Consider the following 27320-nt stretch of genomic DNA (forward strand, 5'->3'; position numbering starts at 1 on the left):
AGGGAAACATGAATAATTATATTTAGCTGCTGATTCTCTGTATTTTTTTTTCACTTACACCTGTCAAATATGGACTAGATTACCAAGAAGACTCCAGGGAGTCATTAAAACATAGTTGGCTATATAAGGACTGAGGTGCTACTACCACATGGTGTGTGTGTGTGTGTGTGTGTGTGTGTGTGTGTGTGTGTGTGTGTGTGTGTGTGTGTGTGTGTGTGTGTGTGTGTGTGTGTGTGTGTGTGTGTGTGTGTGTGTGTGTGTGTTAGGGGTAGAATGCTCCTTACCTTTTCATGCATTCTCAGTTTTAAATCACTGAATTGAGTGTGGTGATATCTACCCAGGTCAGGTCAGTGCCTCCATATGTCCCTGTTATTCTGTATCCAAAAGAGCATTAAAAAACATGGCTATGCTTGGCACTCTTTCTGTCAGGTCATCCTGCAGTGCACCCCCCCACCCCCACCCCTTGCGTCCCCCCTCTGTCTATGATCATCAGGGGACATGATCGGCCATGTCCAGGTCTGTGAGCCACCGCTGACCCTGCCAGCATTGTGTCCAGCCTCTGCAGGGCCTGGCAGATGCAGGCGTGGCCCGTTTGGCGTGGGACATATGCTCTGTGTCTCTGAGGCCATCTGGACATCAATATCCACAGCCTGCTCTCTGCTCCATCACCTCACCCCTACCACCTGCTTTCTTTTCTTCCTTCAGTCCTTACCTCCTTCTTTGATCCCCACAACTCCCTCCTTCATCTCTTTCTGTTTTCTGTTCCACCTCACATCTCTAAATCCTGTCTTGACATGTCAGGCATCTCCACTCATTTCTCCTGCAGTACAGAACACACACAGAAAATACAATCAGACCGGTGTGGGAAAACTAGAGAGATATGAAAAAGCAGAGATAAAAGTATTGCCTTTTATTTAAATCAGTGGGAGTCTGCGCTTGTTGTCTGTGTTCTCCTTTGAACTATGGGAGAAAAGAAAGAATGAGCCCACCAGGACATAAAGGCTCTCAAATGCTCTTCACAATAGTGTTTGGATGCAAAAGAATGAGGCATGATTCAACAAAGCAGGAGCAGCAGAAAAGAGAAGCACGGTCATGAAAAAATGTGGAATTTCAAAATAGCTTTTTTTTCTTAGGTAGGGAAGAAATTAAGGAAAAATGAAATCCTGAAACAGTCTTATTATTAAATATTCGGTGAATACCAATTTTAGACGTGACCTGTGTGCAATAACGTGATCTCTCACAAGTACAGTCAGCTACTGCAGTGGAAATTTAAAGATTAATTCACAGAGAGTAAGTTGTCTTCCAGAGTTTTATTGCAATAAACAGAGTGCACATTACCTCAGTATGGTAGGCTGGAAGAGACTCTGTATGAAGATCAAAAATCATATTTGCACATGCAGTCGTGTCATCACAGAACATCTCATATGACATCCTGACAGGTGTCTTTTAGTTAATGCACAATATTTCTTCTATTCATTCATAACGTTGTCTGTTTCTTCCTTAGGGAGGTTTTTCCTCTTTGCCTCTGTTTACTGACACAACGTATCAATACTCACTTTAATTAGCTGGTCCACACCTGTTGGGAATGAGCAGTGAAACATGTTCACATGAGAGCCAAAGAAGACAAACTATTTATTGTTCTATAAAAACAACAGAACATAAAACAATATAACATAATCTAAAGACAATAAAACATACAAGTATAAGTTTCCATTTCAGCCACAGCACAATGTTATGTAACATGGTAAATAGACTGTACTCTTTTCTAGTTTTATTGACCACTTAAAGCACTTTTACACTACATGTCACATTCACCCATTCACACACATTCATACACTAATGACAGGAGCTACCACACAGGGTGCTAACCTGCTCATCAGGATGGAGACTAACATTCACACACATTCATACACTGTTGGTGCAGCTATCAGGAGCAATTTGGGGGTAAGTATCTTGCCCAAGGACACATCAACATGTGGACTGGAGGAGCCGGGAATCAAACCGCCGATCCTCCGATTGGTGTACAACCCGCTCTACCTCCTGAGCCATGGAGTGATGTACTTTCTACATCTGACACATAAACAATATACTGTGTCATGTCTACATGCGGAGAAGGCTTTCGAGCAAGTAGAATGGCGGTATCTCTTGGGGGTTATGGAAAAGTTTGGTGTCGGTGCGCAAGATGTATGCCAGACCTACGGCATCCGTTCTCACTAACCTGGACAGGTCACCCTCCTTTCCTTTGCAGAGGGGGACGGGGCAGGGGTACCCCCTCTCGCTGCTCCTCTTCGCATTGGCCATTGAACCCCTGGCAATTAGCGTGAGGGAGCAAAACCTCCCTGTTTTCATTCCTAAATCTTTTTTTAAGCTTCTCGACTCCATTATCATCCCGTTTTTTGGGAGGTACAAAATACATAGGATTTTAAAAGCCACCTTCAAAAATCAAGAGACTGTGGAGGCCTGGGTCTGCTGGGCTGCCAATGTCAGAGTTATGGTGTACTGGCAGTATGGCTTTGAGAGAGGGGACGGGTTCATCCCGCCTCCTTGGCTGGCCATTGAAAAAAGCCTAACCCGCAAGACTTCTCTCCCTGCTCTCCTCGTCCCCAAGGCCCCCCGTAGCCTATAGGAAGGATCATTTTGTTCTGTTAAATACTCAGAGGATCTGGAATCAAATTAGAAAATGTTTTGTGCTCCCAAATACCTCGGTACACGCTCCAATCTGGCAGAACCATGCCTTTTTACCATCTCTTACCTATACAGCCCTCAATGTGCATAGAGCACTAGGTTTAGGGTGTTGCCTAAAACGCAATGAGTGACTGAAAAAACCTGCACATCTATATAAGTAAAAAATCTCCTCAACCCAGAGTTTAAGCATAGCGACAATTCAATTTGTTTCACATAAATGGGTTACTCACAACCAAACACAGAAGACTCACCTTTTAAAATAAATAACAGACCATTCTTACAGTGAGCAATAAATCCATAAAGGTCCTTCATTCTGTCCACACATGCAGTGGCGTTTGCTGACCAGTGGCAACTGGGCGCTAGCACCTCGGACACCCAGGTATTTGTTTTTTTGCCAGGTTTTGCTGTAAAGAGCATTGCCCTTACACCCAGAGCCTGCAGTTTTTCAAGCTAAAAAGGACAATAGAGATCTACAGGATTATGCTGAATTTGTCAAAATGAATTAAATATGCCGTTTAGACAAATTCACTGCAAGTTGGGCCGGATTACTAACTTTTTGTAAGAATATGTAAAATGGGAGCAGACTGGAGAGCCACCACCACCTAAAGGGGTGGACATTAATACACTGGACACAGAGAGGCTCGTCTGAGCATCAATTGTCTGCCTCCCGTCGCTATAGCAACCTATGACGCATACAGAATAATTAGCGTTTTAACCTACTACCATTTATTATTCAGCCATTTGTCAAGAAGTCCTCTAATGTTAGTGCACATGTACATATGACTGAACCCGTCCCCTCTCTCAAAGCCATACTGCCAGTACACCATAACTCTGACATTGGCAGCCCAGTAGTAATGCAAAAAACTCGTCAGACCCAGGCCTCCACAGTCTCTTGATTTTTGAAGGTGGCTTTTAAAATCCTATGTATTTTGTACCTCCCAAAAAACAGGATGATAATGGAGTCGAGAAACTTAAAAAAAAGATTTAGGTATGAAAACAGGGAGGTTTTGCTCCCTCACGCTAATTGCCAGGGGTTCAATGGCCAATGCGAAGAGGAGCAGCGAGAGGGGGTACCCCTGCCCCGTCCCCCTCTGCAAAGGAAAGGAGGGTGACCTGTCCAGGTTAGTGAGAAAACAGGATGATAATGGAGTCGAGAAACTTAAAAAAAAGATTTAGGAATGAAAACAGGGACGTTCTGAAATAAATACAAAAATCTCGGTAGTAAGACCATCTTGACAGCGTTTACACGTCCGATCAAGGATGAAGGCAGTGTAGGAGCCTAAATGTAATTTGAGTTAATATTTGGATAATAACTTAAGTTCATATGTTAAATGGTGATTTATGTTTATGCTTATAAAAAAGGGTTATTTACAGTATTTACAGATTAAAATGTTGACAGTTTGTATTTACAGTAAGTAAGAAGTTAATAGTTTAATTCATTGCACTTAAAATACGCGTGTGGATAATTTAAAATGTTTAAATTTTGTCACCTGTATTGGTTTCGTGATATTTGGGAGTCCGATGTGGCTTGCTAGTCATTTTACGTGAGGATCTGTGTGGGTGGGGTTACCTGTGGAGTCAGTTCAGTCAGGCAAGCATGAAGTGGAGCCACACAGTTTTTTGACCTCTCTCTCTACCTCCCTTTGTCTCTCTTTTTTATTTTCTTGCTAGTCCTTCTCACATCTACTATTAATTTACACAAAGTGCAGCCTTCAATATCAGATAATAAAGTTTAAATTACACCTGCACATCTCCAGTCACCTTCAATCTGCACTGCACATCTAATCTGATGAAAACTGGTTAAAAATGATTGAGAATAAACCTCAGACTGAATACTGAATAATAAATAATATTGAGGAATATCTGTGTGGCATATGGCCTATTTGTTTACATTTTAACAAGTCTGGTTCCGTTCCTGTTCACTATGCAGACAACGATCACACCAATTACTTTGAAGAAAAACTCTGAATCTGATAACTCCAAGGCAAGATCCTGGCATTACTGGAAAGAGCTAATTCGGATGCTGTCAGTATCTTTTTAGAGCTGTTTATCTGTTCACATTCAAGTAACGTATATTTATTCAATACATCCCTATTATCTAGTCACAAGGTGCCACATGTATGAACACATACACATCTACATACACTAGTATTAAGAGTGACAGTATCACATACACAGTGTTTAGTAGCATGTACATAATGCCATTAAAATGTCAAATATAAATCAAAGCACACTGAATATTCTGTATTTATTGTTTATATCCTTCAATAGATACACATGAACCACCTCTGTATACAGATTCTGTGTTTCTTGTAAGGGTACAATCCTCTTGAGACTCACCATCTGGTTTTCTATATGCTATAAATGCTTAAATTGGCCTTTATTTACCTCACCAGCAGAACACACCTTTATTTGAAACAGTCTTTAGAAATAGACCTTTAGTTCTAATTTCCGCTCGTCCCTTACAGGCTCATTCTGGTCATCATAGTTAGGGGACTTTACATATGGATTTTTTAAAAAAATGAACAAAATCAATGCAGCAGAAATCAAGATATTCTAAAAATCTTCCCCAGTCAACCATCTTCTTGCATGTTCCTCTGTGTTTTCCTCAGGCTGTTCATTCCTTGCAAGTTCCCCCTGTCCAGTCACCTGTTCTCCATCTCCTTGTTAGTTCGGTTAGTATTTAAGTCCAGTTTTCAGTTTAGTTATTTATAAAGTCATGTGCTTAGTCTGTCAATTCCTGTGCTACAGTTTCTTTATGGTTTCCTGTCTGCCTACCATCTCATGCATTTGGGTGCACCTGCTCTGCTCTCTTTGTGACAGTATTCTATCTGAATGCACTTTAAAACCAGTGGACAGACTAAGCCCTTCCTCTGTTGAGTTAAAATCTCACACTACAAATCTGACTCATCCAAGATTTTTCAGGTGGGTGATGAACAGAAGGCCTGGATGGACACAGGCTGGATGTGACGCTGATTTCACAGTGCAGGACACTAATCCTCTTTTCTACAGCCTTCTATCCTGAATAGTATCCAGTATTGAACGTGTTCACAGCTGGTCAAACAGCAGAGAGATGGTGGAGGGACAGATTAGGGGAGACCTGGACAAGGACTCTCTGTTGGACAGCGTGTGTGGACAGTGTAACACTACCTCTCTTATTGTTTTCATCTTCTCTCTGAGTCACAGCCTGGTGTAATTGTCTCCTCACACATTGCGTTTTCATTTGGACATTCAGATGATCAACTGGCAGAGGTTGACTGGTCTCAGTGCTCTACGTGACTGGCTTAGTTAAAGGGAGATAATACATTTTAATTAAATAAGAAAATTAAAATTTCAGATTCCTAAAATAATGATGGAATTCCCACAACCCTGTTTAAACCTCACACACTAAACACTTACTCTCTACAAGCAGCACATACTATTATAAAATGAGTGTGTCAGCTAGGAACAGATGAGAATAATTGCTACATATTACGGAAGCCCTAAAGGGCCAGGTCCGTATAAAAAATGTTATTACCGTTTTCTCGTGATAACGACTTATTATTTCATTATCTCGAGATAACAAAGTCCGTTTTCTCGTGATAACGACTTATTATTTCATTATCTCGAGATAACAAAGTCCGTTTTCTCGTGATAACGAATTAGTTTATTTCGTTGTCTCGTTATAACAAAGATCGTTTTCTCGTGATCTCGAGATAACAAAGCCCGTTTTCCCGTGATAACGAATTAAATTATTTGGTTCTCGGCTTCCGTAGGGATCATTTAGTCTCGCAATGTCAGAGGAGCAGGAGCAGGAGAATGACCGCATCACATATCTTTTTAATCAAGGCCTGACACATGCTGAAATAGCTACATGCCTCGCTATTACAGATAACGTACACATTAGTGTGCGTCATCTGAAACGACGGTTAGCGAGGCTTCAGCTTTATCGGAGGCGCAATCTAACTGACCCTGAGGTCGTCTTCAACTACATCGCTGACCAGCTACGAGGCCCTGGGCGTCTCCATGGATACCGAATGATGACTGAGAGATGCAGAGCAGCAGGATTGCGGGTCACTAGAAATCTAGTGTATGCAGTGCAATCCGTTTTGGACCCGGAAGGTGTGCGAGAGAGAAGAGCTAGGAGACTCAGAAGAAGGCATTACAGTGTTCCGGGACCAAATTACATTTGGCACATGGACTCATACGATAAACTAACACCCTTTGGCATCGGAGTGAATGGATGCATCGATGGTTTCTCGCGTCATATCATCTGGATGCAAGCAAACGTCACGAACAGTAAACCTGAGGTTGTTGCAGCTTATTTCATTGGTGCTGTCAGGGAGCGAGGGGGCTGCCCAAAAATCATGAGATCGGATCTCGGTACCGAGAATGTGCATGTGAACAGATTTCAGTGTTTTCTGCGTGAGGATGACAATGGCACAGTTCATGGACCTTGTGTCCTTCAAGGAAGAAGTACTGCCAATCAAAGAATTGAAAGCTGGTGGGGAAACTATCGGAGACAGAATGCAGAATACTGGAGAGACTTGTTCCAGGAGTTCCAGTCAGCAGGCGAATTCAATGGCGATATGGTTGACAAGGGACTCATTCAGTTCTGTTTTCTTGATGTCATTCAGGTAACGTGTCTTTTCCTCACTGACTGATTCTCTCTCTCTCTCTCTCTCTCTCTCTCTCTCTCTCTCTCTCTCTCACACACACACACACACACACACACACTCACACACACACACTCACACACACACACTCACACACACACACACACACAAACAATATTTGCATTTATTGAATAATAGCGTGATGTTGGCAGGCAGACATATTTGAATTTGCGTTTTATTTTACAGGAGGAGTTAGACACTGTGGTGAGAATGTGGAACACCCATCGGATCCGGCCAAGTGGAAATGGTCGTGACTTGTATCATGGAAAACCTTTCCTCATGTATCACGCACCAGAGCTTTACCAGGCACGGGACTACCTCCATCCAGTGGACTATGAAAGACTGGACATCATTCTAGAAGAGGATATTTGCCTTTGGAAAACTGACATTACCTGTGATTCAGATCTGTATGAGCTCTGTGTTTTGACCATGGAAGAGCATAATCTTGAGCCAGGTCATAATGCTATTGAAGTTACCAGACTGTACAGACAGCTGAGGCCCTTGATAAGAGCACAACTGTCAGAGACAGATTAGTCAGATCAGAGAAGGATGGAAGAGCAGAGAAATTTCCTGTCACCTCTGAGCAATAGTGGAGAAAGTATTCAGTCCCATAAGTAAAGATTACCAATACGGCAATGTAAAAATACTTTACTACTTCATTAAAACTACCTAACCTATTATCAGCTTGGTGTAGTTAAAGTATTGCAGTAGAAGCAGTGGTTTGGTTTGAAATTGTGTTTTGTAAAATGAACAATTGAAATAATACATCGAGTTTGGTGATGTTGACAGGTCACACTCCAGGAAATGACTTCATGTAGGCCTAAAAGAATGCCCTTAAAAAAGCAGACTATGAACAGAAACATTGTTTCAAAGTGAGTTTATTCATGTAAATACCATGAAAATCAAAACTGACTATCTCCAACTCAGTAATTGTTTGAAATGTTTTGAGTTTTGAGACAAAACAAGAACATAATATTTACTGATACACTAAAGGTGTGCACTGTAGCCTCTTTGGTCCACTTTGTTTTACATAACCAGCACCGGAAATCAGTATTCTCTCACCAAATATGATTTGACTGTGAAATAATAAGATTAACATCATTAATGCAAAAATTGCCTTTGCAGGAACCATACTAAAGCCTTCCACACAATGTAATTTCTGAACTCTGTTTAGTTGTAATTTTAACACTAAACAATGGAAAAACACCAACCACAAACAGTTGTCTTCACATAATATTTTTCCAAGAATACAGCGTACTGTAACATTTCTATTTCTTATAAAACACAATAAATTGTCTTGATTGAAATAATAAGCGTGATGTTTTTACACAGTGCCTTTTTCTGTCATGTTTGAATTGAAAAGGAGATCGTACTGTAACATTTCTATTTCTTATAAAACACAATAAATTGTCTTAATTTTAACACTAAACCATGGAAAAACACCAACCACAAACAGTTGTCTTCACATAATATTTTTCCGAGAATACAGTGTACTGTAACGTTTCTATTTCTTATAAAACACAATAAATTGTCTTGATTGAAATAATAAGCGTGATGTTTTTACACAGTGCCTTTTTCTGTCATGTTTGAATTGAAAAGGAGATCGTACTGTAACATTTCTATTTCTTATAAAACACAATAAATTGTCTTAATTTTAACACTAAACCATGGAAAAACACCAACCACAAACAGTTGTCTTCACATAATATTTTTCCGAGAATACAGTGTACTGTAACGTTTCTATTTCTTATAAAACACAATAAATTGTCTTGATTGAAATAATAAGCGTGATGTTTTTACACAGTGCCTTTTTCTGTCATGTTTGAATTGAAAAGGAGATCATGAATTGAAAATAAATAAGAAAAAGAAAAAGAAAGTAACCAGAAACATAAATAAATGAATAGGTAGTAATATTGTTTTCCTTTCTGACTGCACTCTGTTTGTGTGACTCTGGGTGTATGAATAAAGTGCTATGGTTAGTGCAATAATCTTCTCTCTGTGTGTGTGTGTGTGTGTGTGTGTGTGTGTGTGTGTGTGTGTGTGTGTTGTAATTTTTTTATTTGCAACAAAACCTTCTTATGCCAGATCCATCACCCACACTCCACTCTTCAACACAGAGATGAATTCTGTTCTAAAATCAGTGTAGTCTTTGTAGTCAGATGCCAGTTCCAAAGAACAACTGCAGGTGTGAGCCAAAGGTGCCCTTGCGTATTGTGACTGTTCTACTGTAAATGTGACTTTAATGGTCTTAGACAGGAACAAGTCAGACCCTGTGCAATATCTGAGGAACAGGCCAAGCTCCTTCTCATCTCTTTCTCTTACAAACCTCAAGAGATGATTTGAGGTTGTTTGTTGGTCCAGTGACATACGTCCTGGGAACTTGATGCATTTGGTAACATTTCTTGCCTTTGGTTTGAGATCATCCAGAATCTTCTTCAGTTCTGCAGTGCTGATGGATTGTCCAATAGACCCAAGAATTGGCTTCCAACACTTAATGATGAATGCTGGTTCTTGTACCATCTCTTTGTGCGCTATTTCCTCGACCAGGCTTTGCAGATTGTGTTCAGTTGGGAGTACACAGCAGTCGTGACTGCTGAGAATACTGAGGAGTTCATCCATATCTGCCCCTTTGAAGTTGCTAAGTGCCTCAGTTAACACATCTTTCTCTGTTGCGCTTATATAGTTAAAGAAAGCCTCCAGTAGATTGCTGTCTGAAGAAAGAGATAGAGCCTCTGTAAGGAATGGAGGGGCAAGTTGGACAGGAAAGAACTTAAATTTCTGCCATCCAAAGGCCAAAATGCGAGCAACAGCGGCCCACTCTCTCTCTTTGAATTTGTGGTGCAAAAGTGGGATCTTGTAGGTGGTCCCACAGGTCTTTGTGGCGTAAAACACATCCCAAAAGTCAGTGAGGCAGTCTCTCGTGACCCCACTCCCCACTCCAACCTCAACCTCCCCACGTTCAAGCAGGCGTTTCAGTAAAATGTTAGCATCCAGTATATTGTTGTTTGTGAATGCCTGTATCATGTCCTCCACACAGTGGGTTTTGCGAATGACAATGACCTGTTTCTCCACTACATTCTCGGGATTCGCAAAAAAATCGCTAACCACTGTGCTGTTGGACGCCTGCTCTGTACTGACTGTGCTGGGGCACGCCTGCTCTGTACTGACTGTGCTGGTGGACTGACGCTCTGTACTGACTGTGCTGGGGGACTGACGCTCTGTACTGACTGTGCTGGTGGACTGACGCTCTGTACTGACTGTGCTGGTGGATGGACGCTCTTTATCCTGCTCAGGTAAGTATATAAGCGTGTCACTAAGACCATCCACAAGTTCCTCATAATCACTGTTTGTCGTATATCCAAAAACAATAACTTCATCATCATCTGACAAATCTATAGTAGGCTGGGCTTGGGAGGCAGGAGTAGCTTCTGTTGAGGTATTTGTACTGCTCCAGGAGAAATGCCTACTGCCATAGCGACGTCTTTTGGCAGGCCTGGGGGAGACTGGTGATGTGCTGGATGAGGATGTGGTAGGTGAAGGGGGCATGTCTGTAGTTTCATCACTAAGATCAGAATCACAGTCTTTTGGTTTAGTACAGAGGTATACTCTGAGGATCTTGTGATTAGTTTGCTCATATAAACTTCCAATTGTGGCACTACTCTCAAGTGGCTTCTCAGAGCCAATGAGAGAAAGCATGCACTCAAAGTCCTCTATTTTACCTTTTGTTGATTCCCCGTTGGGGAAAAAAAGGGTTTTCGCCTTTTCCAGAATGCTGGATACTGTATCTTCTTTGCTTACAACTAACTCTCGTGTTCCACCCCCAGTAGGCTTCCTTACTTGTTTGTACATAGAGTCTTGGTAGTTCATCCAGCCAAGTTCTATTTTTCTTGTCTTCTTTTCAGCATTCTTATTTCCATGAAGTCTTTCTTTTGAGTTAATGCTTCTGTTTGCTGTGGATGGAAGTTTCATCTTCTCTCTAAGGTTATTTATCAACTTTTTTTTCCTTTCCTCTCTGTCACCCATTTCACTGGAGGATAGGTCCTTCCAGTTTTTTGCAAAGACGCGGTCTCCATATCGAGGAATATAAACAGAAAGTTCCTCTTCTCCAAGAAACTTTACAATGTCTTTATCGATCTGAAACACAAAGCAGATATTTTGACATTATTCATCTACTGGTAACCATCACTTACAGAAAAAGAAGATTCAGACAGGGCAGTTCAGACAGAGAGATTGGGTTTTACCTCTAACCAGTTTCTTTGTTTGGAAGTATTCATTTTGTACTTGTTTGCTAACTGTGATTAAAAATAAACAAACAAATAATGTAAATGAAATAATGTATTAGTGGCTTAGTGTGGCCAGTGGCTCTCATATTTAGCACTTGGGAGGGTAAGGAAGATGGAAGAGTGTGGTCATTGAGGGGCATAAAACACAAGTGACAGATCCCTCCTCTGTCTCTCACCAAAGGTTTCCCCTTTTTTTCCCTTCCCTGTTCAGGGTTTTCTTGGGGTTTTTTCCTCCGGTGATGTGATGGTTTAAGAGCAGAGAACATTGTTATGATGCTATATGAAGCCCTTTGAGACAAACTGCTTGTAAAAATGGGCCTTGCCATAAAATTAAAAGTCATTAGCCAGTCACAACATCTGTACTGTATAATAATGACACATTTCCTGCCTTAAGGTGATGGTCATCAAACCCCAAGACTGAGTTACAAGACAGTTGATTTCCGTCGGTTTATTCAATGCTGGTTATGTGATCTGTTCAAATGTGAAATTACGTTATTTATTACAATTTGCTTTGGGGGGGGGGGGGGGGGGGTTTAGTGGAGCATATTTGGTACGAATTTTAACAGCAACACAAAGACCACCACACAATGCTATAATCAGTAATTGCTTTAAATACCAACAAGAAAAATAAAAGTGGTTGAACTTAGATCTCCCTTGAAAGGACAAGAAAGCATCCAGACATAATGGAGAATATGGCGCTTCTATTTTCCTGATGATTCTTGTCAACTTATCAATTTTAATGACACTGAAAACATTAATTTGTCAAAGTAACCAATTACATTGATCACAATGTTATAGTAAATCAGTTAAAGAAATACTCATTACAATTGAATCCCAGTACGTAATGTAAAAACCGAAATATGAAGTTACCTACTTAAAAATCCATAGTCATAGTCAGTTTTTCTGTTCACCCTGAAAGTGTGTGGCGTCAATGTGAACAGAAAAATAAACATGTTAGGATGAGGAACCTTTGCTGTTGACACCGTCATCAGTTATGTAATGCATTAATTGAGTGAGTATTTAATGACTGAAAGTGATGTTTTTTGAATGTGTAGTTTTTGAAGGCAGCCGTCTGTCGGTTGCTATTCTGAGGGGAACTAGGATATCCACTGGAGAAAATATTGTTTTCATGGGCCGTTTATTGAGTTATTTAACACACTGCTAACGGCTAACAGCTAACGGTTAGCCCAGCTAATCGAAAATGTTTGTTCAACAATTCGTTTTATAGACTTCATAAACATTAGTCGCAACGGTGATATAGTGACGTGAAAATGTGACATAAAGCTATACATAAAGTCATCACGGCAAATGTCTATCAACCAGTCTATGCTATCAACAATACATTTACGGTGGAATGGAGTGTCATGGCGACACCCAGCGTCATTCTCCGGAAAGTGGCGCCGCGGTAGGTGTTTAGGCTAACCGGTAAAAACTAAACTAAACTAAACAAAAACCCGGTCCAGTAAACAAACTAACACAAATGGTATCTTACCGGTAAGGTGTGCTCCCAGCCTGCAGCCAGCCGTGACGATTGACTTGGAGCACCTCGCTCGCAGTCACCTGAGTCTCTGAGTTGAGTTGAACCCGAGCCCAAGCTAGTCTCCTGTAGCCTACGGAAGCCGAGAACCAAATAATTTAATTCGTTATCACGGGAAAACGGTCTTTGTTATCTCGAGATAACGAAATAATTAATTCGTTATCACGAGAAAACGATCTTTGTTATCTCGAGATAACGAAATAAACTAATTCGTTATCACGAGAAAACGGACTTTGTTATCTTGAGATAATGAAATAATAAGTCGTTATCACGAGAAAACGGTAATAAAAAAATTTATACGGACCTGGCCCTTTAGGGCTTCCGTAACATATGATGATTTGTTTACATGATTAAAATGAATGACTTTGAACAATATTTAACAAATATTCTTTAACATTTTTGAAATTAGTCAGGTTTTCATACTTTCAGCAAGTTAACCCCGTTGATTTTACTTGTTTCTGCTTGACTGAACACAACAAGAGAACAAAAGCTGTAATCAAACAATGAACCTTTTCAAAAAACAAATAAAAATGCATTTGCAACAAAGGAATGAACAGGATCTTAAACTGGTGGTCTACTTCCTCTTCAGGTGTGCAGGTGAGGAGGACCATGATAGGGCTGGCTGTGATACTTTATGGGCAGGTGTCCCACGTGGAAATGCTTAACATAATAAAACAGCACCATCATGTGGTCAGTTAGTACATGTTTTAGTTTTAGCTAATAACTCATGATTAGCCTAAGGCCTATCAAAACAAGATTTGCATAGTGTGGATTTGAGTAGTGATGGTAATTCCACTGATATAGGTCACACACACTTGTACCTGGAAAATATTGGGATTTTTTGGTGAACACTGTTTTTACTTCTTCTAATCATCATCAAACTTGGTACATAACATATTTGGATGAACCAGAACAAAAATGTATGAGTTCATTTTTGGAAATCACTTACTGTTTGCAACAGTACTACATCAGGTTACTGTTGTAGCCTGATGCACTGAAGGGCCATAACTCTTCAACCAAATTTGGGAATGTTGTACATACTGTCACACTGCACAAGTGTGCAACATTTAATACAATTGTACTCATAGGGGGTTCTACTGTAATATTATAACATTATATTTCTGGTATCTGATGAAACTTGGTAGACAGGTTCTCCATGAGAATGTTCATGGCATACTGAATGGCACCAAACTGAAAAAAGATTTGAAACTGTAACAAGAAAAACAATTTTTTGGATGAAAATAAATTAATAACTTAAACTCAAATTAAAATAATTAATTTAGTTTTATAAATATATTTTTGTTTTTCCAAAATTCAATATCAAAACTGGGACTTTCCGTTTTAAATCTCTTTTTCAAATGAAGAAAACATATGACCTTGATTTGGCTCCATATTTTTTAGTAAAGATGATGTTCAGTCACTCATGGTGTGGGTTGTGTTATATTCAACCACTAGATGATGTGGTAACAAGATCAGATATTCTTTTTTAATAGAGAGAGTAGCGCTCAAACACTGGCTCCTACAGACAGTGATGCTTTATGGGTTTTTTGTTTCCTTAATGCTTCTAGGCTAGTGAGTGTCATAAAGTCTGTTTACTGTGTGACTTTTAAAGCCGGTCAAGAGGAAATAAAATCATGATGAGTGAAAACAATTCCAATGTGTCTTTACTGCAGAAATGGACAGAATCCTCTGTCAAGCTGCTAAGAATTACTGCTGTCACAGGTGATGAGGAGCTCAAAAAAAACAAAGGGCCCCATTTTAACGATTAATCATAGGCGTGTTTTGGGCGTAACATGCTGTAAACCAATCAGAGTGTCATCTCCCATTCCCTTTAATATCCAGGAGCGCTGTCACTTTGGCGGATTGCTATTATAACGATGCATTTGTCAAACAATGTGTTTCAATAATAAAACATGAGTTACTTTTGTTGAAAAGAAAGTTATAAGTGACCAGAGTGATCAGTGTAGAGGTGTGTGTGGTTATACTGCAGCAGTCTGATGAGTGTAGAGGTGTCTGTGGTTATACTGCAGCAGTCTGGTGTCATCAGCTGATTTAATAACCAGTGAGTGGCTGTGTGTAATGGCACTGCGCTCTGCGCAGCATCTCAGAGGCTGCAGACTTATCAACATATCAGTCCTATAGTTTAACCAGCTGTGAATAAGAGACACTGTAAGAATCACCCACGTTCATTAACAGATCAGTACAGATGTTTTAACCACAGATGTTCAGATGCTTTTCTTGTTGATAAAATCACTAAGTGGAAGCGGAGCATCTTTCCTCCAGAAGCAGACGTTGTTCTGAGACCCATTCTCAACAAAAACACCAACAACTCACTTTGTGCTGCATATTTTCACGTCTCTCCGCGTCAGGTCATCCGCTGTGCGGCGACCGATCAAAAATTAACTAAATACTAATAGTTGGAGAAGATAATTTGGACTGCTTCCAAGAGCATGAGAGGAGAAAGTGTGAGTATGTGACTGTTAAACAAGATACACACATGTGGGATTTAAACAGCCGTTGGATCAGGCAGGGTTTGTCTTATATTCATTGCAGTATGGTAATAATGATAATAACCCCAATACCGTTGGTGGGTTTACAACAACTTGTACAGCTGAGTTTATTTCATCCACTCTTAACAATTTGGTTTATCAGTGATTCTTGTTTCGGTACATAAAATCCTATTAAGGCTTTGATTGGCTCAGTGGTTTATCCAGTCTGGAAAACTGCTATCAATGTCTGTCACAAATGACAGTTATACATTACTAAATTGATTTCCCAATTAGGTCGTAGTGGAAAGTAAAATTGCTGCCTGGATTATGTTCACAGGCAATATTTTTTGGAGTGAAGGAAGTGCAATTTATATACCACACAGTTAGGGTGGATGGGGGAGTACAAAGTGAAATGCAGGACTTTGACACCTCACATCATGAGTAGCAAATCTGGGTTTAGGCAACAAAAGCACTGTTGTTAAATTTAAAGAAAGGTGTTTTTTTGGTTAAATGTTAATAAGTCACTGCAGACTTTCTTCTGTTTAAGACCAAGACCAAGACCATCTTCCCCTTAACCAAAACCTGCCAGTGCCTAAACCCAACCATAAAATGTTTAATAAGGCTGTCATTACTGCATTAAGACTTTCTCATGATGTTGACAGGAAACATAATCCTGGCAGCATTAAATGACATATAGAATATCTCTACTGTTACAAAGTAGTTTTTATACAAACACATTTTCTGGGAGTCAGGGTTGCAACACTCATAACTTTTGGAATCACTGACAAACTAGAAATGTATGAAATTCAGGAGTCTGAGGTAAGAGTGCATGAAAATGAAGAGTATTTTTCAAGAATAGGAAAAAAATGAGATGTCTGGAGAGCTCTTAGGCCAGATTTAAACCAGGACATGACACTGAGTGTGTTAACATGTACTGTAATAACCTGGTTACTGTATGCTTTAAGTATTTTAACTGCATTGACAGAAGATGCTGCTTCCTTACTTGTGTTGGACCAGACAGTGCTGAGACGACAAACAGACCAATAAGAACAGGATCTCTTTCTTACAGCATGAAAGTGTGTGAATTTAACAACTTATCAGATATTCACAGGTGGAAACCATCTTATTTAGACTTCTACAGACTACTTTGTGTTTGTTTCAGTCGGTAAATAAAAAGGAGGAGGCTCAATGTAATTATTTTCTCTTTTCATCCAGCCACCCTGCTGCTGATGTCTCCAAGTGATTCATAATGCTCATGTGCACATATCAAAAACAAGAATCACCTACTCCCAATGACTGTTGATGTGACAGTTAAGTATCAGCTTATTTGGGGAAAGTGGTGGAATGGATAGTGATGTACTGTATCTTTGTCACCAGGACCATTATAAGGAAGCAATAATAGTATAAGCTAAACTGACAATGTGCATTTCATGTTTTTTGTATATGAGTTTTCTGTGATTTCATTGCAGATATATGGACAGTGCAGTGGTGTTTAGTTTCCTCTGCAGTCTCCAGTATTCACATCCTGGCAGTGTCTCCAGTCTGCTGAGGTTAGCAGACTGACAGCAGCTCTGCCACCTCCAAACAAACAAGCATGGATTAAAGTACTAAGCAGTGAAAGAGTTTCAGCTGGAAGCCAGCTACACATACACACTGTAACAAATTCAGTTTTATTTATATAGAGCCAAACCACAACAGAAGTTATCTCAGTGCACTTTTCAAACAGAGCAGGTCTACTCTGTGAGGTATGATAACTACTTTATTTCACACAGACCCAACATTAACCAGTGAGCAAGTACTTGGTAACAGTGACAACCACACATTATAACTGCCTCATAATCAACACCTGCAGGCGTCAGTCTTTTTAGTAGAAATAGTTCTACATTTGACAACCTTTAACCTGCACAGGGAACTGTAAATAAATTAAGCAACTCAAACAAACAACTACATCAGAAGTTATTGTTTTTCACATTTTTAGGGAATCAGGAGTTATCATGGATGTCCACTTTATTTAATTCCCCAGATTTCCTGTCAAATGTTTGTTTTGATTATGAATAAAATGCAATCAAACAAAAATATTGTTGTAAAGCAGTCATACCTTAGACAATAAGAAAGCATATAATTACAGTTAGCAAGTTGGCAAATGAAAACTTATTTATTTATTTATTTTTAATAAACATCCCATATGCACCATTAGTGGTCTCTAGAGGGCACCATTTTTATCACACAACAAAATGTTAAAACAGCACAGTGAAGATTCTTCTTTTTTGTTTGTTTTAGTCAAATTCTTGTACTTTAATGTCTCTGAGTTCTAGAAATGAGAAGAAAGCTATAGAAAAGTGGGTTAATGTTAATAGTAGATAAATCAGCCAGCACGAGTGTGTGTGTGTGTGTGTGTGTGTGTGTGTGTGTGTGTGTGTGTGTGTGTGTGTGTGTGTGTGTGTGTGTGTGTGTGTGTGTGTGTGTGTGTGTGTGTGCAAAGCCAGATACAAATAGTCAGCTGGGTGTTTGGGTATAGTGCACATGTATCTGAGTCAGTATATCCCATAAGCTGAAGTTTTTGTCTGGTAATGTGAATTCTATGTAAAAAAAAAAAATAAATTGTGTACTGCATTAATTAGATTCTGGAATTGCAGGACATATTTAAAGTGCTTTTGCGTAAGGTTTGCTGGGGGAAATTGAGATTGTATATGCCAAGATCTGCTGACAGTTTGATAGAGGACAGCAGTTTATAGAATTTTGAAAATACTTTCTTGGAGTGAAGAAGTTTTAATTTCTTAAACAAAGTTACTTTATGTAAATTAGATTGTTGAAGTCCAATAGAGTCTTTGCTGATTGCTTTTAGCTGAAGATGTGCAAACTTGTATTTAGAGTGACTGTATTCAGATATGTGATGCCATGTTATGTCCATATAGTCTGTGAAAGTGTGTGATTTGTTTTGAACATGTGTCACAGCAGGGTAAAAAGGAATGAGAGATGCACTTGTGTCTTTGTTAGCTTGCCACCAGGCCGTGAGGGTGGTGTTAATTGCCGGTTAATGAAAATGTGGATGAATTTTAATTGAGGTGTCAATAAGTGCCAAGTCTTTCAATAAGATGTGATGCCATGTTGGGTTGGTGGTTTCATTTGTCCAGTGGCATATGCATTGCAGCTCGTTAGAAAGATCATAACTATTCAAATGAAATTAAAAATTAAATTATTTTAATATATTAATTATGAAATTAAAAGAACTATGACTTTTACTACTGAAGGGACTGCGGATGAAAATGAACTGGAAGCTAACTCAGGTACAGTACATCACCATGGGTTCCAGCTCTGATGCAGTTTTGTTTCATCATCCACATGGTGTGCCCACCCACTGGGAGCGTTTCCGAGCAAAGCATTTTGACTGTGGGCAAGCCATCTACCCTTAAATTTAGATGCACTGTTACTACAGTAATTACAGCAGTCTAGTCAAACCTGAACAACTGCCTTTGGGCTACCATAATTATTGCAGAAGCAGCGCAATTAAACAATCAGATTTTGTTGACTTGCTCATATTTTTTTTATTTGGTCAATTTTGTTTATTGTTGATATATGATCAGGATCCACAAATTGTTTTATTTTGAAAATTGACTGGATACGCTATGCTGTTTCCATGTCTGACTTCCTGCACTGCTCTGTGCAGCTTGATGCAGCTTCGACACAGCTTCTGTCGTGAATAGACTAGGCACATATGTGTAGCAGAACAGAGTATCGCCTCTGGGACGCTTCTGAAATGTGCTGCTGCACATCTGGTGGGATCACAAGCATTGAGTAGAGTGGCCACAATCACCTCTGGCGGCTGCGTCACAGCCGGAATGTGAGACAGACACTCCCGGTGGGATCAAGCCATAAGGACCATGAATATCCACAGCAGAAAGTAAACAAAGAAAGCACATCTGAGACAGCTGGAATACTGGACTGCATGGCATCACCATCCGCTGTAGAGTTCACAGCAGTATGACAAAATGAATCAAGGTCGATGTATAAATGAGTGGGTTAATTAAATAAAGATAGCTGGAGTTTTTTCTGAATGAATTCTTTCAGTGTGCTGAATAAGTGTGTAGCTCCCACACACGTCAAACAGAAATGATGTACTATTGTGATTACACACTGAAGGATCTGTCAATGCAGAGAGAGAAGACACACATGGCCTGTTTAAGTGCAGCATGCTCAAACTCACCACTCTTCATCTTCAGAACAGTACTGTCATTTGTTTCAATAAAAGAACAGTCGACACTTTGCATAGGTTAGATAGTGTTGCATGATGTTATGTAAAAAAATGTTCCTTACCTTGAAACACCTGCAGTGGGCACATGATCAGACACTGATTCTTGTATTCAGTGTAAGCAGTGCGCGCGCACACACACACACACACACACGCACAAGACTGCACCATATGTCCTCTGTGCCCTTGTGTAACCGCAGCTGCACCCCACTGCTCTTTATGGGTGTAAAGTGGAAATAATTGGTTGGCTTGTCTGGGAGAGGTCAGCGAGATGGGGAATGAAAATGAGAGACAGCTATCTGGGAAAGGTCAGAGAGGATGGGAATAGAAATGAGAAAAGTGGAATATTTAAGGCCAATGGAGTGTGGCTTGCCCCAGGAGAGATGAGGAGATGGATGGATGGACATGGAGGTGAAAAGCAACCACTCTCACACCTCCATCCTCTGTCCCTGTTTCAGCTCTGTCCCTTATACACACTTCTGTTGCCACACTGATGGATACTTTTTATCCTCTCACTTCCGTCTAGTGCATTCCCTCTACACTGATCAGCCATAGCATTAGAACTACCTGCCTAACATTGTTTATGTCCCCCTGATGCCATCAAAACTGCTCTGACCCATAGATGCATGGAGTCCTAAAGACCTTTGAAGGTGTCCTCTGGTATCTGGCACCAATATGTTAGAAGCACATCCTTTAAATTAATGTAAAGAGTCAACAGATGATCACTACTGGATCTGAAGAAACAGATCACTGTTGCAGCGCTCTCCTATTTACCTACATTAAGAAGAAAAGGATTTCCTCACAAAGACACAGGTGACTTCTGACCAAGTAACTAAGGACTATACTTAAACAGAGCTTCTTTTTGACCACTCAAAACACTTTTACACTACATGTCACATTGACCCATTCACACACATTCATACACTGATGACAGGAGCTACCACACAGGGTGCCAACCTGCTCATCAGCGGGGAGACTAACTATTTATACACCATTGGCGCAGCCATCGGGAACAATTTGGGGATAAGTATCTTGCCCAAGGATGCATGAACATGTGGACTGGAGGAGCCGGGAACTTCGATCTTCTAACTGGCGAACAACCGCTCTACCTCCTGAGCCACAGCCACAAGTCATATCTGTTTTGCTGCCTATTGAGAAACCAGCTGTTAACCCTTGAGGACACACATTCGAGGACCTGTGCTGGACCCCACTGATGGACTAAAACACACATCTGATCACTCTCTGAAGAGACCCAAATAAGAGTCCTACGTCTGGGCAGAGACAGTGTTGTATTGTGTGATTTGTTATCCATATTGTTTATTAATCTTTATTGCTATTGTTGTTGTGAGTATTGATGTTTGCTGCTTATGAAGTTGTGTTCACCACATTATGCTAATTGTGTTGCTGTGTATTGTGACACTCTGAGTGAGACAACAGGATGGTTTTGTCGGCCAACAGTCCAGACTACGGTGGCCGACCGGGGCCAACCGCTTCATTTGGGGGAGAACAGCTGCAAATACAGAAACGATGCAAACTCCAAAACACAAACACAAGTCAAAACAAATACAACTACAAAGTCGCGCTGCAAATAAAAAACACACTGCAAGAAACAAAAACAAATGCATAAACGTCAAACGCGCTGCAAATAAGGAAATGATGCAAAGCCAGAAAACACCTGCATTAAGAGAAACGCTGCATAACCACTTACTACAACGCCCCAAATCTACAGGGGGCGCTCTAGGTTGTCTTGACTCAACGGGAGGCAGGTATAAAGGGAGAGAGTGAGACGACTGAGGGTCAGTGCCATGCCCATTCTGCTGTGAATGAAAGCGTCTCTGTCAAAAGTTGTGGAGGAACAAAACTCATTACATTAAAAGGTCTCAGCTTGTTAAGGAGTATGACACAGGTGGTATTAAAGCTCCACAATTTTAATCTATGGTCGGCACCTTTAGAGTGAACTGGTTAAAATCTTGTCCGTCACAGCCAGACTCCATGTGGTTCCACACTCCACGGTCCTTGTTTAAGAAAATAGGATGTTTACATTTTATTTTGAAATTTTGAGGTGAACAAGATCCCTATAAAGCTGTCCAATTTTCATAAACAGATTCTTAATTTTTGGAAGATGATATTTACCCACAATTTTTCTCCTCATAATTCAACTTTATGGAACAACAGAGTAATTACAATTAATAGAAAATCAGTCTTTAAAAGTACCTGGTTTGAAAGAGGCATTATTTTTGTAACTGATTGAATGGATAGTAATGGTATCTTTTTGAATTACACAGACTAGAAAAATACAATTTAAATTGTTCTCAAAGAGAATATAAAAAAATGTGTAGTGTGATTCCTCTACCTTTGTCTCACTTAATTCAGAACTTTTTAATATATAATAATGCTTTAACAGTATTACCAAATCAATTGATCGGAGAATGTAATCTGACTGATAAAAAATGTAGTAATAACTTTATTGGTAATGCTCTGAAATCCAGATTGTTTCATGATTATTGCAGAGGGATCAGTCATCTATCTATTTGTTATTTTAATTTATGACTTTGCTTTCTTGTCTCTGCTCCGATATGTTGATTTAAATGTCTAATTTACATGGAAACTTATGTGCACTTTGTTTTTGTTTTTTTATTTAGTTTTTCTTTACATGAATCCCCCAATTTTTATTTCTATTTTTATGTTGTATTTAAAAAATAAAAAATTGTGAATCTGGGTCAAATAAATGCAAAAAAAAAAAAAAGCATCGACCAAATCAACAACTGAAAACCACTTTGCAATGCCAGGTACAGAAGATAAAACATGTGGGTGGATCTGGTACAGATAGATGTTTTATTCTTCGACAAAATGGTGGACCTGACAACCAAAATCATCATTCAATAAGACACACCATTAGCCTGGCTAAAAAAAATGTGCCCCAGAGGACATCACATGACCTGCAAATTATTTCAATCTTACCAAGATAAAAAAACTTAGATTTAGAAGTGTTAGATAATTTATCTTGTTTTAAGAGTGAATTTCTTATTTTAAGTGTTCAACTTTACACTATAATCTTAAATCAAGCACAACCTTATCTTTTTTGTCTCAAATAGGCATGAAATCTTAAAATGAGGTAAATAACTGTTAAAATAAGATCTTTTACATCTCTCCCCCAAATTCTCATCAAAATAAAGCTTGTTTTAAGATTCAGTAACAAACTGAAGTTGCTTGATTCAAGAGTCACACAAAAAGCATCTGAAAGAAACAGTTTATTATTGCTCTGACTTCAAGTATGTTCAGACAATGTCAGGATAAATAATACAGCCTTCACCACAACTCACCATACAGTCCATGGAATTGTTTAATGACCAATGTTTGTTAACAAAACAGGAAACAGGCAGACTTGATCACCCAATACATCAATGCATCCCTTATCATTCCTCCATTTTAATGTCTACTTGCTGATGTTAAATAAATGTTGTCTTATAAGCCATTCTGGTGGTTGTTGTTTCTGCACCATTATTCTAAAAATAAGGACAGGCTTTTGATTTTAAGGTTTAAAGATGCAGTAAGCCTTGTTGAAAGGTTAACCAGCTTGCATTAAGACAGCGCTTAGTCATTCTTCACTAATACCGAGTATTTTTTTCTAAATTTAATATATTTATTTTACTAATCTTAAGCTTAATTTGCTAAAAGTAAGAAAACAAAATATGTATTTGCTTATATTTAGTATATTTCACTTATTTTGAGGCTGTAAAACGTTTAAATTTAAGTAATCTAGTCTTAAAACCAGCATTCTATGCTTATATTTAGTATATTTCACTTAATTTGGGAGTGTATAAAGTACAATTATAAGTAATCTGATCTTAAAACCAGCATTTTCAGCTTACGTTAAGCCTTCCAAATACCTCTTTAGACATGCTTATTTCTAGATTTAATTATCTTAATTCAAGAAATCTTGTCAAGTGAAATTATCTTGCTGCATGGACAGATAATTTCACTTGTTTTGAGTACATTTTACCTCAAATTTAGTGTTTTTATCTTGTTTTCAGACACCCCTTTTTTGCAGTGCATGACCTGCAATTCAGACTGTATCCACTACATCAAAATAACCTCACTGCTCTGAGCCATCTTTTGGGATATCAGCAGAAGTAACTCAGCAGAGCATTTTGAAATGTAACAGGGTGAAGACAGTGTTGTCTTCACATCTGGGAATATGTCACAAATAAAATACAAGTGTAGAACTGATGAGGCGTATTCAATGACTTGCTATATCAGCAGTTAACCTCACGCTCAGTGGAAAATTCATCGCTCTTTTAGTGTTTAAGCTTCTGTTGGTCAAATGTGCAATTGGTCTTCTGTCACCAGTTTAAACTTAATCCAGAATGTACAAATGTAACTGGCTCTGGATCCATTTCACTTGGCTTCCAATGTCATTGTCAGAATTTGCTACAATTTTTCCTTTGTTTTTTAAGAGCGAGTATTACAGCTGACGATTTCCTATTCCCCACTCAGCCTCATATTAGCATTAAAACAATCTGAATGGAAATTTCATGTTGCCATGTTCAATATGAATGGATTTAATCAAGCATGCCTACAAGGCATACGCATTCACTATGAGAAACTTCCAGTGTAGCTGTACAGATGGGGAGAGAGGCAGAAAGGGTTTAATTTATCAACACATCATGTTGACCTTGGCCATGTTGTAAAGCCTAAAAATGTTGTAAAAGCTATCAAGCAGTGGTCATTAGGGAAGCAAGCCAATAAGAAGCATGTTAATGGACAGACCTAATAGTCCTTAGATGTAGAACATGTGCAGACTTTCTTTCTTTCTCTCTCTCTCTCTCTCTCTCTCACTCTCACTCTCACTCTCACTCTCACTCACTCACACACACACACACACACACATACACTTTGAAAGTTCATAGGTTCCAAAGGACATAAAGAACATACACAAGACATATAATGACATCTTTCATGTGGTTTTAAAAGGCAGAATACTTTAAAATAAGTGGAGTGTACAGAGTAGAGGAAACACAGCAACATATACTCATCACTTTAAGTACTGAGGCCTTCAGTGTGCAGTGACAATGGACATCTAGCTACTAGGGTTGAGTTTAATACATGGATGAAACGGGTATCAGGTACGGATAATGTACTTTTAACTAGCACAAGTCAGTAAAATATGTCAGTATCCATGCTTATAATGAGGGAAAATCCTCATTGGGTAACTCTGTCTACATCTTTGGGTGATAGGCCAGGCAGCCACACATAGAGCTCCTCCCATACACAGAGCCTACACAAAGTTCACTGCTGCTGCTCCATACAACACAATCTTGCCAGCCACTCTGTCGACAGGGATTAACAGTTTGCGACTCTCACTGCTTCTACACCTGTAACTCATGGATTTTATTTCATATTTCTGTAGCAAGAATTATATCACCACCCACCTGTGAATAATCCAATCACAACCTTCCCAAAAGACCTGCACTGTGTGAAACCAATCTCTGGGAAATGTGTTTCAGAGCCGCCGGTGTCCTTGGTCAGTGGTAAAGAGATACGCTAGCTTTACTCTCAGCATTAGATTGTCTAAGATTGTCTATTTTGAAAGTCTGCATCATTGTAGGCAACTCATGTTAAAACACAAGTTTTGTCTGTGAAGCCTGTGTCTGATCGTGTGTATTTCCCAGTCGCCCTCCAGGAGTTCCAGGGGATACAAATCACCTGGTTTTCCCATTAACTTTTTTACCTTTGTTTGTAAATGCCAGGCGTTTCTCATGGCGACTGCAGACGCTCCAATCATGGAGATGAAAAGGAGCTGACCTTGTGAATGCCTTAGCATCACTATTGTGACTGACATTGCGCATAATATGGATGTGGCTATGCGTGAGGCAGGATTGGAGCCACACAAGAAGTGCTTAGCGCATACAACTAGTCTGGCTACCCAAGCTGGCCTCAGTGTAGCACACATCAGTTGTTTGCTCAGGCAGGTGAGAGGTGTGTTCCACAGGTACTACAGTTTTGGCCTCCAAGCAAAAGCTGCTATCACTGCCGTTGTAAGTTAATCATGAATGTTACAACTTGGTTGACATGCTAGATAGCCACACTAGCAGCTCTCACCAGCCTAGAGATAAGACAAAACTCCCAAAACATTGATACCCTGGACAGCAGCAATATCAGAGATGTTGAAGACCTAGTGAAACTGGTTAAGCCCTTAAAAAAAACAACCACCACAGTCTTATGTAATGAGAAGAACGCCACAGTGTCTCTCATTGTGCCACTGAAGAACATTCTGAAACAGAGAATTGCATCAAACGATGATGATTCCACCACCATGGCCAACACAAAGACCAAAATCCTCAATATCTAATACAGACTCATGGGGATGTGTATAGCTGTCAGCTGGAGAGCACAGCGCTGGACCGCAGGCTCCGAACTCAACCACAGCTAGACCATGACCAGCGAGGCTGTCTTCCTCAGGTTGCAGGAGAGTTGCTGCCAAATCAGGTATAAGTTGCTTTAAATTACTTTCCTTATTTTGAATTCCCTGGTCCAACTGTTACAATTCCTATGTGTGTGTGTGTGTGTGTGTGTGTGTGTGTGTGTGTGTGTGTGTGTGTGTGATCCCCATCAACCACAACCACTGAGCCAAGCTGAAAGCACATTTTGGCACAGTACTGTTTGAAAGAGTAACTTAAGATGAACTGCAGTGTTTCACTGACCTCTTCTGGTTGGAAGGTTCAAGTCTATTTGCACTCCTTACCATATCCAACAGTGATGTGACCATGTACTCACAAACCCTGCAGAACACTTCTACGTCACTGTAACAAGGAGAGAGGAGGTCGGCAAAAACAGGATTTCAAGTTGATGTTTAGTTTCTCTTCAACATCTTTAATGATGCTAGTGCAGCAGCAGGAAGATAATAGTGTTTTCAGCTCTCTGTCTATAATCAGCCGATCTTATATCGCATCACTGCTGAATATTAAATTATAATGGTTGGTTGGTTTGTGTGAGGTGCTCCGTGTGTGGCCTTTCTACTGCTGGTTGCTTTTCCGACATTTGTTCGCGCTCCAGGCTTTAGAATAAGCTGTTTCCTCATTAAAATCTTATCAATTGCACACTGGAAAATAAATAATTATAGCATCTCATGAATCACCTACAGTAGCCCAAAGGGGACACAACTCACAGATTCACAGGTGAACAGTTGACAACTTGAAGTGTGAATAGGGTGAAATGCAAGGGCAGCCCTAATTATCAGTGCCATTTCTGGACCCCCATTTTTAATTTCAGACATTACATGAACTTTTAAGGACATTTTTTGTCACAATCTCTTTAATCTTGCACACATGTGTGGGCATACACACACTCACACACACACACACACACACACACACACACACACACACACACACACACACACACACACACACACACACACAC

At 39.7% G+C, this 27320-nt stretch overlaps 1 long non-coding RNA gene across 1 annotated transcript in view; it reads left to right on the forward strand.

The window, feature by feature from the left end:
- Positions 1–27320, forward strand: part of LOC133985510 (uncharacterized) — a 221503-nt gene that overhangs the window by 124471 nt on the left and 69712 nt on the right. The window lies entirely within an intron of this gene.

The sequence above is a fragment of the Scomber scombrus genome, chromosome 9 (genome assembly GCF_963691925.1).
Source record: "Scomber scombrus chromosome 9, fScoSco1.1, whole genome shotgun sequence".
In the NCBI taxonomy this organism is placed as follows: Eukaryota; Metazoa; Chordata; class Actinopteri; order Scombriformes; family Scombridae; genus Scomber; species Scomber scombrus.